Below are 10,469 nucleotides of genomic sequence, written 5' to 3' on the forward strand. Positions count from 1 at the left end.
GATAGGGGAAACATGGGAGCAGCTCTGGAAGAGCTGGGCGGAAGGCCTCGCAGTGTAGGAAGTGTTGGTCAAATAAAAGTGGAGGATGTTTATGGTGTGAAATCGGGAAGTGTTTTCAGGAAGCTGGTAGGAAAATTCAGCTGAGATAGGAGAAGGGAAAACAAGTATCCAGAGTGGGAGAGGAGTACCTTGTTTAGCTGTATTTATAGACAACTGGACCATCCTCAAACCTGATGTTCAGTCAGGAGCTGCCACAGATCTCCCTGCCTGCCTCGTCCCTGCGATTCATGCTCAGGAAATGATGCTATGGTGTGTGCAGGGCTATTCTGGGCCTGGAGGCTGTTTCAAGAAGCGTCAGCGAGGCCAAGCTCATCAGTGCTGTCACAGATGGACTTTGTGGGGGTGAACTTGGCTCATGGGTTTAAGATGTTTAGGCCATCCAACAGCAAAGAGCAGCGGAGGAAAACGTGTTTTCCAGATCTGCCGCTGAAGGTCTCAATACATTGCATGAGGCATCTCTGTTTAATGTAGCTTAAATGAAAGATCCATTTCTTCTTTTAGCAAGGCTTGTAAGACCCCTGAGGATGGTGAATGGTATCACTTAAAACTGAAAGTAGAGCACTGACTTGCAAGTTGCTTTGCATAGAGGGGTTGGCATTAGAAGTTCTCAGGGTTTTTTCTCTATCTCACCCCACACTTCTGGTGTGGCACAGGTTAGTAAAACTAGTCTTGTTAAACACCAACAAATTCCTGGAATGCAATTCCTAGGCCGAGCTCAAAGGCTCCAAATGATTGAATACCCAGTGCAAATAAAAGGAAATAATCCTTCATGTACACTGTGGTCACTCTAAAACTCACTGTTCCGCGAGATCATCTACATCAAATGTCCTGGCTGCTGTAACCCTGTTTCTTAAGGAATGTTTTAATTTCACACTCATCCATAGCCTCTTTAGGTTAGCCAGGCAGTGCAAGAAGTGCCCTTATTCACATTTCAAGGCATTGTGGGGCTCATGGGGAGGAATTAGTCCTTGCCTATGAGCAATAATGACTGAATGTGGGCAGTGCTGGAGGGGAAGGAATCACTTTCTTCATCACTGCATTTCACCCACAATGAGGCAAAGATGCTTAACAGGACAGATATAAGATCTGATTGCAAGCAAGGCTGCTATTTCCATATATTTGATTTAACTTTTAAGTCAAAGTAAATTGTTTTTCAAATGCAGATAACGCAGCAAACGGCTCCAAAACTAAAACATGAAACAGCAATCTATCAGGCATGTCTGTCAGCAAAACAGACGCCATCCCATAAACCTGCCAAAACAGCCCTTCGCTTCAAACAATCAAAACTGGAAGGAATGAAAAGGCTCAGCTTTAAAAACCTCTCTTTGGATGTTTAAGGAAAAAAAACCCAACCCAGCTCTCAATTGGTGTAATTTGGAGTAGGTTAATGTAAAAATGAAAGCCATTCCATAAATCTTTTAGTGGAGATCAAAAGCAATGAGTGCAGGAAACCAGAAAATTGATGATACGACATTTTCCGACACTCTGTAGCATTCATATTATTCAGAGAACTGCCAACTGCAATTGTTCAAATAGTCTTTTAACTGATGTTGTTGCTTGAACTCATAAGCCAGCCACTGATCTCCCCAGGGGAAAGCATATGGGAAGACAGTAGCTCAATTAAGAGTAATACGGTGTGTGGCTCTTAATCCTTGGTCGAGCCCTTGTGCCAGAAGGCTCTACAGTATGGGCTTAAATTTAAGCCTGTGCTCAAATTTTATTTTTTATGTGCATTTCTTGAGTCGAATGCCCCAAATACTCTTGAATCCCTGTTTGGAAGTGGGCTGCTCAGACTGCAGCTGGCCGTGCTCAGAGGTGGCACCTACTTTCTCCTGGATGCATTGGGCTCTGCAAGCAAATCTGGGTGCTTTCCATCATTGATAAATCTTGGTTTCTCATTGCAAAACCCGATTTGAAACCTGTCTCCCTCTAGTGTTGCAAACACAATAAGAAGGAGGTAAACAGGGTGTCAGAGATTTAATGTCAAAGGCGCTCTCCTAGTTCAGTGCGCAGAAACCAGATGTCAGCGAGCTCTCCCCATAGCTGTGCACCTCCACTGGTGACTAGAGGACAGGGTTTGGAGGGATTTTGGATGGGGAGGGTCGTGCTGCGAGCTGAGCTGCTGCTGGCTGACGAACCAGGCACATTTTGGCTGGGTTGTGTTGTATCTTGTGCTCCACTGCAGGAATAGTTTCTCCGTTGCGTGCCGGCGTCTGTGCTGACTGCGAGTCTGGCATCCTCTTGCCTGTCCTGAAAATTAGTGACATCTGAAGACAATGAGGGCTGAAAACAACATTATGAAAAGCTCATTTGCATGGAAAGAAACACACGGGAACTGGAGCCTTCCCGGGTGGATCACACAGGTTGGGTTCTGTGTGCCCTGTGACACGGCCGGTGAGAAGTGGTGACACGGCATCACTGTCCGCTGCTTGGGCTCCTATAGCTGATCTCAGCAGATGGGAACAGCGTGTGGAGCAGAGCTGAAAATGTGCTTATTTAGCACTTTTCCTTCCCATTTGATGGGGCAGTGGTTGCCTGCACCTTGACTGTGGGCTCACAATGGACAAGATGTGCCAGCCTTGGGTTGTTTTGACCATGGCATTTTACCACTCGTTAATCCTTTTGATTTTAGCCTCCTTGAAGCCCAGAGTTCTGATATTTTTCAGTGTTAAACACTAAAATCAGACATGAAAACACCTCAACCAGTGCAGAAGTTTAAAACCCTTATTCACACACCCTGGAAAGGCTTTGACTTGATATGCTGACAAGGACTGACTTTATAATGTTTATCTTCTGGCAATTAATCTCCTTTTGCTGTTGATAGCAGCTCACGTTTTCCTGGTACCAGGTTCCATTTCCAACCTCAGCAAATGAAGTGGGCTGTCGTGTTTCCCTGCCACGCTGCGGCATGCTCTGGGGCAGCCTGTGATTTTGATGGTAAATATAGAGAGGGATAAAATAAACATGCACCAGAACAGCACACACACAGACACACACACATACGATAAAAAGTCTGGTCTTTCACCTAATTTAGACCAGAAAACTGGCATTCGATTTTATTGTTCAGACCGACTCCAAGAACACAAACATATTTTTTCCTTCAAAACAAGAACTGCCAAAATATAAAGAATGATATCTGCTGGTTTGAACTAATTGGGATTAACTGTTTCCTGGCTGTTTTCTGTGGAACAAGTGCTATTTTACTCGGCTCATAACAGCAGCAGTACCATGGCTGACTTAAGGAAATGGGTGGTGCAAGGCTTCTTGCAGCCTGAGGCCATACCCCAGCAATGGGGTCTATGCAAGAGGGACCTGCAGCTTTGGGGGTTTGAAACAGGATGCTCGCTCATCTCCCCTTGCATCACGGAGAGACGAGTTCGGAGCTGCCAATCCAGACAGGGGAGGGTGACAGGGAAAATGCTGAGCTTTCAGCTCATTTTAATTAGCATTTTCTGTGCACTTCCTGATTCCCCATATTCCCATCCAGCTGGTGAGACTACTTGTATTTCTGGAAGTGTTTCTGAAAGGCAGGGAAAAAAGCCCAATCCTATCGAGAACCCAAATACTTCACTGAAATTGTTGGGATTAGAATAACAGTGAAATGAGGAGTTGTGTCTGTTTGTCTTCTGGGCTTTAGGATCCGTGTTTTCAAGCCTTTTTGCTGTAAACACAAGCCCTGGAAATTTATCTTAAGGTTTCAAAATAGCCAAATGTTGCAAAACTTGCCAGAAGGACTGAGGGAGCTGGGAGCACTGGCCTCGCAAGAGGATGTAATGGGGGAGCAACCCACCCGTTGCCTGTGGCTCTGCTGGGGATGTCGAAATAGGTGTAGGAAAAACAACCCCAGAAGCATGTTCTGTAAAGGGCTGCTCTGAAGAGCCACACTAAAAAAGCCACGTGTAAGGCATGGCATGTTGTATGGAGGAGCCATGCAGCTTATTTTTAGCACCATTTCCTGGCACCTTGTGTATTAACTACTTCCAGACCGAGTGCATCGGACAGGGATGGTCGGAGTCGCTGGTTGTGCACAGCATGTGTGTGACAGGGTGGATGATACAACTGCAGAGCAGAAGTGAAGAAGGAAGAGGAGTACTTTTGATGCAGCTCCCAGGGGACCTCTCGAGGCAGAGATGCCTGAGCGCTGCGGTATGCCACTTGCCCAGATGTGTACACCAAAGCAAACCTGGAGACAAGCTGTTCCTGGGAGTAGCCCACATGGACCGGCACGCGAGAGCATCCCCAGGGATGCTGCATGGGGCCACCAGCTATACCAGCTTTCTGTCCCCATCAGATGCTGTGCTGCAGAGGGTGTCTCCAGGGAGTCATGGTAGACAAGACCACCGGGTTGGAGAGGTCCTGTGCGTTCAGGGGATCACATCAGTGGATAATGCTTTCTGTTTGAATAGTTAATCCCTTTGCCAGGATGTCCCTCAGGCTAGATATATGCCAAAGACATGAGCTGGCCCCCAAGAAAATAGATAAGGCAGATGCCAAACAGTAGTGGGGATCTGGTGGCTTTGCTTATTCTCATGTTTCATTAAAGCTTTCAGCAGTGCTGTAAAGGGCTGATGCTCTCCCTCCTTCTCACAGGCAGAGCATGTGTGAGGGCCTCAGACCATCATTTCCTCATAGAATTGGTTATATTTGATTTATTCAATGTTATGCCAAGTTGTGTAAAGTTTGTGAGAGGAGATGTAAAGTGCTGGGGGAGGAGGAGTCTTCTAGGAATAATGTTTCCTTGGATGACCTTTAGGAATACATTGAAGAAGCTGCGCAAGCAGTGGAGGGAAGGATAGAGGAACCCTCTTCTTTAAGGAAAACTGACATTTTCCTGGAGCTGTAGGTATTTGTCTTTCCCAACAGATCCCACTTTGGTGGGTACCACAGGGAGAGATCTTCCTTCCCCTGCCAGTCTGCTTTTGCTGCTGGGTCATTGAGGAAACCACTAAGCCAGCTGAGAGAACATTGATTTTGGGTTGCTGGTTTGTTTGTTTAATGATACAGTCTGCTATGAAAATCTGGGGCAAATTAAGGGAAAACAAAGCAAAGATTTTTTCCTGGGAAGAAAAAAAAGAAAACCAACCTCAGAAACCCACAACTGTGTTTCCCAACTTGATGGAGAGAAAGAAGCAAGCACATGGTCAGCCCTCGCCGCCACCTGCATGAGACTCCTTAATACGTGTGTCTAGAAAAGAAGTGATCCCACAAAAGCCCCCTGGCAAGGTGTCAGGAGCTCCCAAACCATTCCCCCCCTTTGCTAATTTTGCCTCCCTTAAGGCTTCCCTGGATCCACCATCCTTGCTGTGATTACAGAGGCCATGAGGGAGATTCCCATTCCCCATCATCCTCACATCTGGCTCTGATTCTCTGATTTCTCTGCAATTGATGATGTGCCAAGTGTCGAGGGTCTGACTCCAATTTGGGTGTCAAATGAGGAGAGGTGGCTCATGAAGAATGGTCAGCTCCGGGGCAGGGTTCAGCTGCCAGTTTACAGGCACTTAAAGCTTGTACAAGTAGTCGGTTAGGGAGCTGTGAACGTGGACCGTGGGCAAGGGGAGAGGCTGGGCTTGCAGGGGATGCCTGGGCTGAAGGGATGGAGGCAGTGGGTGAGAGCTGGGGAAGCCTGCCTGCGTGGCTGCATGGCTTTGGTGGCTGTAGGACCCCATCTCCAAAGAGAAATAGAAAGGCTTTGCTATCCTGCATCAATCCTGGGAGCCATGCATGTAGTTCAGAAGCAGCAGCTTTCCTTCTCATTTCTATCCCTGCTTCTGATTTGCTCTGTCACCCCGGGCAAATCATTTAACCCCAGCTTCAACCTATTTTACGGGGATGTTGCAAGGCTTAATTAAGGCTTGTAAAAGGTCTTGGGTTCCTGAGAGGTGCCTGCTGGATTAGGGTGATTAATCACATGTTGATGGGAGAGATACTGTGGGGGTAAATCCCAGCAGTCAACAATAGGGCAGATGATATTTTTCCCTGGGGGGGAATAAGACAAGGGGGTTGTAAAAGCATGCACAGATCAGATTCATTCATTCTGGATATCAAGTTGTTGAAGCTGGAGGGAGGCTCTGTGGCCAAACCGGCAGAAATCTGACTGCATGGCTGAGATAAAGACACTGAATTGCCACAGGTATCAATCAAAGGTGCATAAATCGGGGTGTTTCCCCCCAAACTTCAGGGTCACAAAGGCAAACAAACCTGATGGTTTAGGAATAAATGTGTGGTGCTTCCTTTGAACACCATCCTAACACTCTGAAAACATCCCCCCTGTTAGTATTCATTGCTGTAGAGCGAAAGGGAAGATTATTCCAAGGAGGAGGAGGAAAAAATCCCTGCACCTTGTGCTGAGCTTTATGCATTTCTTCACATGATTGCCCAATTGCTCTTCCATATAGAAAAGGAGAGGAGGGGGGAAAATCTGGGCTCTGTGCAGTTATTTGCAAGATGACCCAGTTCTCCTTCTTTGTGGAAGAAATAGGGAAGGAAACTCGCCTGCTGAACTCTGTGCAGTGGTTTTTGGCTTCTCTGGTTTTTGAGCCAGTTCTTTTCTCCTGTAACTCCATCTCCTTCAACAGACTGGCCCCTAATTTACACCAGCATCCTGAAAAGGAGCTGGCGCTTGGAAAGCAAACCAGGCAAAGGCTGAACAGGCTTTGATCTGCTTTGAATTCAGCAGGCTTTGCCCCATCACTTGATGGTTACAAAGGGACTTGCCCGGTGCTGGGATGGATCTGCAGGGATTTGCCTTTGAATACCAAGGAGGGCTCTCCACAGCCCCGGTGACTGGAAGGAATGCAGCGAGCCCTTGCGCATGCAAACAAGGGTGATTTCATCCCCTTTTCAGAGGCAGAGCATAAATCAATATTGTTTTGTAGATCGCTTGGCTTGCCACATTTTTTTCCTTGGGGAACATCCAGTATCCATGTACTTACGGGGAAGGACGCTGCAGGGGAGAGGGGACGGCTGTGCCCTCTGTTTTCACCTCAATATCCAGCTCAGTGAAAACTGGATTTTATTCTTCCAGGGAACTAAACAGAGCCAGCCAAAACCAGAGATTATCATCACTAAGGAATCCTGCCTGGGGAGCTTCCACCAACCAGGAGAGCAGTTCGTTTGAGATGTTTTTAAGCATTTTTTTATGGCATGGCAGTTTTAGTCGAGCTAAATGAAGCTTAGTGCAGTGGGGAATTCAGCATCCACATGTTTAAAAATCTTTTCAGATTGGATATTTAACTCCAGCAAATAATCAAGTCCCAGGAACAATTTAGATGAGTAATATATTAAAACCAGGCTTATAGAGATCCAAGAAAAACGTTGGAGGATCCATAGGGGTCATTGTTATGCACTGCAGGCTTAAATATATTGACTTTTACAACTGCAAATGGATGGTTGCATAGTGGTTTCCACTGAAGAGCAGTTTCAGTTGTGATAACTCCTACAAAGTGAAATCCAGCCTCGTGCTCGGACCCGGCATGAGGTCTAAGAACTGAGTGAACTTAATCTTTATCTCTCTACAAACATTACATCTCTTTAATCCTTGAGGCATGCCATTCCTGGGAGGACCCTGCAGAAAGGATGCAACAGAGCAGGGCAGGAATCAGACTTGTTATTTATGGAAAAATCTGGAATCAGAGAAAACACATTCTGGAATGACAGGGAAAAAAAACAGTTTCCAAATGGGAAGAAAATCTCAAAACCAAAAATAAACTGTTGTCTTTTTTTTTTTCACTGATGAAAGTGTTTTTCCCTTCTCAGAAATTATATCATTGTATTGCAAGCAAAAGGGAAAGTTGCGGTGTTCCAGTCAGAGTGGCATCAACCCTTCCGTTTCAGGAAAATGGGAATACCTTTTGCAGCACAATTATGAATCTCACAGATTTTGATAGAAAACCCTTTCTTTTCCAGTGTGGGGGGAAACCCAAACAACTTTATTCTGGAAAAACCTCTCTGTTAAACCCAAAGTGCCTACAGAAGTTTAAGATTTAAAGTCCATAGACAGGAGGTATAGAAGGGGTTTGAGTAGGTAGGATGAGGCCATAAATCCACAAGCATCTCCGTGGCACTGTGATCTGTTCTTCTGTACTGTTGAAGAGATGCAGTAGTGAAATCAACTGTCACGGGGCAATGCCTTGGAGTCACTGGGATTTCTCCTACAGATTTTTCCTACACTAAGGCCTGCTGCTTGCATATACCCATAGAATGGTTAGGGTTGGAAATTACCTTAAGATCATCCAGTTCCAACCCCCTGCTATGGGCAGGGACACTTCACACTAAACCGTGTCACCCAAGGCTCTGTCCAACCTGGCTTTGAACACCGCCAGGGATGGAGCTTTCACAACCTCCCTGGGCAGCCCATTCCAGTGCCTCACCACCCTCACAGGAAAGAATTTCCTCCTTATATCCAGTCTAAACTTCCCCTGTTTAAGTTTTAACCCATTACCCCTTGTCCTATCACTACAGTCCCTGATGAAGAGTCCGTCTCTAGCATCCTTGCAGGCCCCTGTCAGCTACTGGAAGCTTCTCTGACGTCTTCACGCAGCCTTCTCTTCTCCAGGCTGAGCAGCCCCAATGTATGTAAAAAAGCTGTGTCATCTACAGAGCAGTGTTGGTTTTCACTTGTTGGAGTTATACAAAGTTCTAAGATTTTACTAAGGTGATTTGAATTAATTTTTAATCAATTTTATGTTCTCTTGCCAGAAAACACTGTTGATGAAACTGGGTTTCCATTGGCACCAGGACTTAAACACTCAGCAAATAAAGCAGCATGGGAGCCGTAATCAGCATGTGAAGAACAGCCCCCGGCACAGCCAGATCCCCTGAAGACTGCTGAATAGTTACATTTCTGTAATGCTTCCTCCTATGACGTGGTGTGACAGCAGATATTTCCTCCCTCAAGATGAATTTGTCATTAAGAAAGCCAGGAGAGGTGACAGTGGCAGAAGCAGGGCTTGTAATCACCTTCAGTAGCAAGATATTTTGCAGGAACACAAACATCTAAAGGCAAATATTTTGCTTTATTCCCCAATATTCATTTCTGGTCCATTGGAAGAGCTGCATAGCTTACTAATGAGGGAATTGGGAACCATGAGCTGTAATCCTTGGCTGAATGAAGCAATGTGCTCGTTACAGCTGTCAATCATCTCCCTCCTGCCTCCTATTTCTGATCTGTAAATTGAGGTTAATACCCTCTATACACCAAAGGTGCAGGGAGGATTAATTAGACAGCATCTGTAGCACTGCAGTCTTCTCTTTGGGCAATGGTTGGAGCTCCTGAAGACACACAAATGTCTCATTGGAAAGCTGTTTTCTATTGCAAACCTGAACTGGGGTGCTTCAGTTCTGAATCACTGAGATATTCTTGTTTTCATCTGAAACTTACCAGTATGAAACAAATGATACTGACACAAGGGGAACGCGAAGAAAAACTGACCTTTGAAAGGTGTGTAGAGATTTACCTGTGAAGGGGATCAGGGAGATTTTTCTTAGTGAAGGAAAAATCCTAACTCCAGCATCCCAAATACTTGGCAGCAGCGTAATCATGACTTTAATAGAGCGCTTGGTTTTCCTGTTACAATAAATGAGGTCTGCTCTCTGTTAAAAACAAAGCAAAGGGGAAGCAAACAACCCGCAACCCCAGCCCTTGTAGGTGTCCAGGGAAATGGCTTCACTATTGGGCATATCTCAAAACCTATCCAGGAACTGTGTGTTCTCCAGCGGATTAAATTCACCCACCAGTCACTTGTTGGGCTACATTAGCAAACAAAACAAAGCAGCTGACACTCTGTGCTATACTGCACAGCAAAATAACACCACTCCCAATGGCTTTTCCAATTCCAGGCATGGAGCAGGAGACTTAACTACTTACTGACTCGGCTCTGCTCACCCAGAAAGGACCCAACCTGATGGATGGCTCCTGACCTCTCCCCTACGCATGGCCACCAGCCAGACTGCCACTTGGGTGTCTTCTGCATGGGGAGATACAAACCTCCCATCTGGCAAGAGTCCAGCCCTATTTTTGTTCCATACCATGGTAAGAAATGCTACACTTCCCTGAATGGATGACCTCGAAGTCACACGTGGGTTAAATAGAAGCATAAGTTATCTGGACTTGCAGCCATGAAGCCATTCTCTGGGAGGAAAGGGTAAATAAACAAATCATTTATTAGCAAGTAAAATTGTTTTTTCTTTGAAATGCAAAAATGTGCTCACTGGTGGATGATGTTTTTAGCTTCACCCTTCGCTCTCGCCAGGCAGAATCCAAGCGTGTCATGAGCAAAGCTGCTTTCAAGTCACCCGTCCAGCTGGTCTGCTGTGGGGTGGTGTTTGTGTGGTTAATCACTTAGGGCAGCACTCAAATGAGGGGAATTCAGCCACTGACCCTGCGGGTAGCAGGGCCAAAGTGACTGTGG

The 10,469-nt window shown here is 45.9% G+C and overlaps 1 long non-coding RNA gene across 3 annotated transcripts in view; it reads left to right on the top strand.

Annotated features, from left to right (window-relative positions):
• The window catches only part of LOC134165914 (uncharacterized), a 99,500-nt gene extending 89,265 nt beyond the window's left edge, over positions 1 to 10,235 (top strand). For 2 of the 3 annotated variants that reach the window (XR_009965687.1, XR_009965688.1), the window contains exon 2: positions 8,758 to 10,235. This is a non-coding gene — a long non-coding RNA (uncharacterized LOC134165914). Of the gene's footprint in view, positions 2,998 to 8,757 lie in introns of all 3 variants that reach the window. The other variant, XR_009965689.1, reaches the window with a different exon arrangement.
• Positions 10,236 to 10,469: the final 234 nt, after the last annotated feature.

This window comes from Pezoporus occidentalis, unplaced genomic scaffold (assembly GCF_034315485.1).
Source record: "Pezoporus occidentalis ecotype Australia unplaced genomic scaffold, CSIRO_AGI_Poc_V1 ctg25, whole genome shotgun sequence".
In the NCBI taxonomy this organism is placed as follows: domain Eukaryota; kingdom Metazoa; phylum Chordata; class Aves; order Psittaciformes; family Psittacidae; genus Pezoporus; species Pezoporus occidentalis.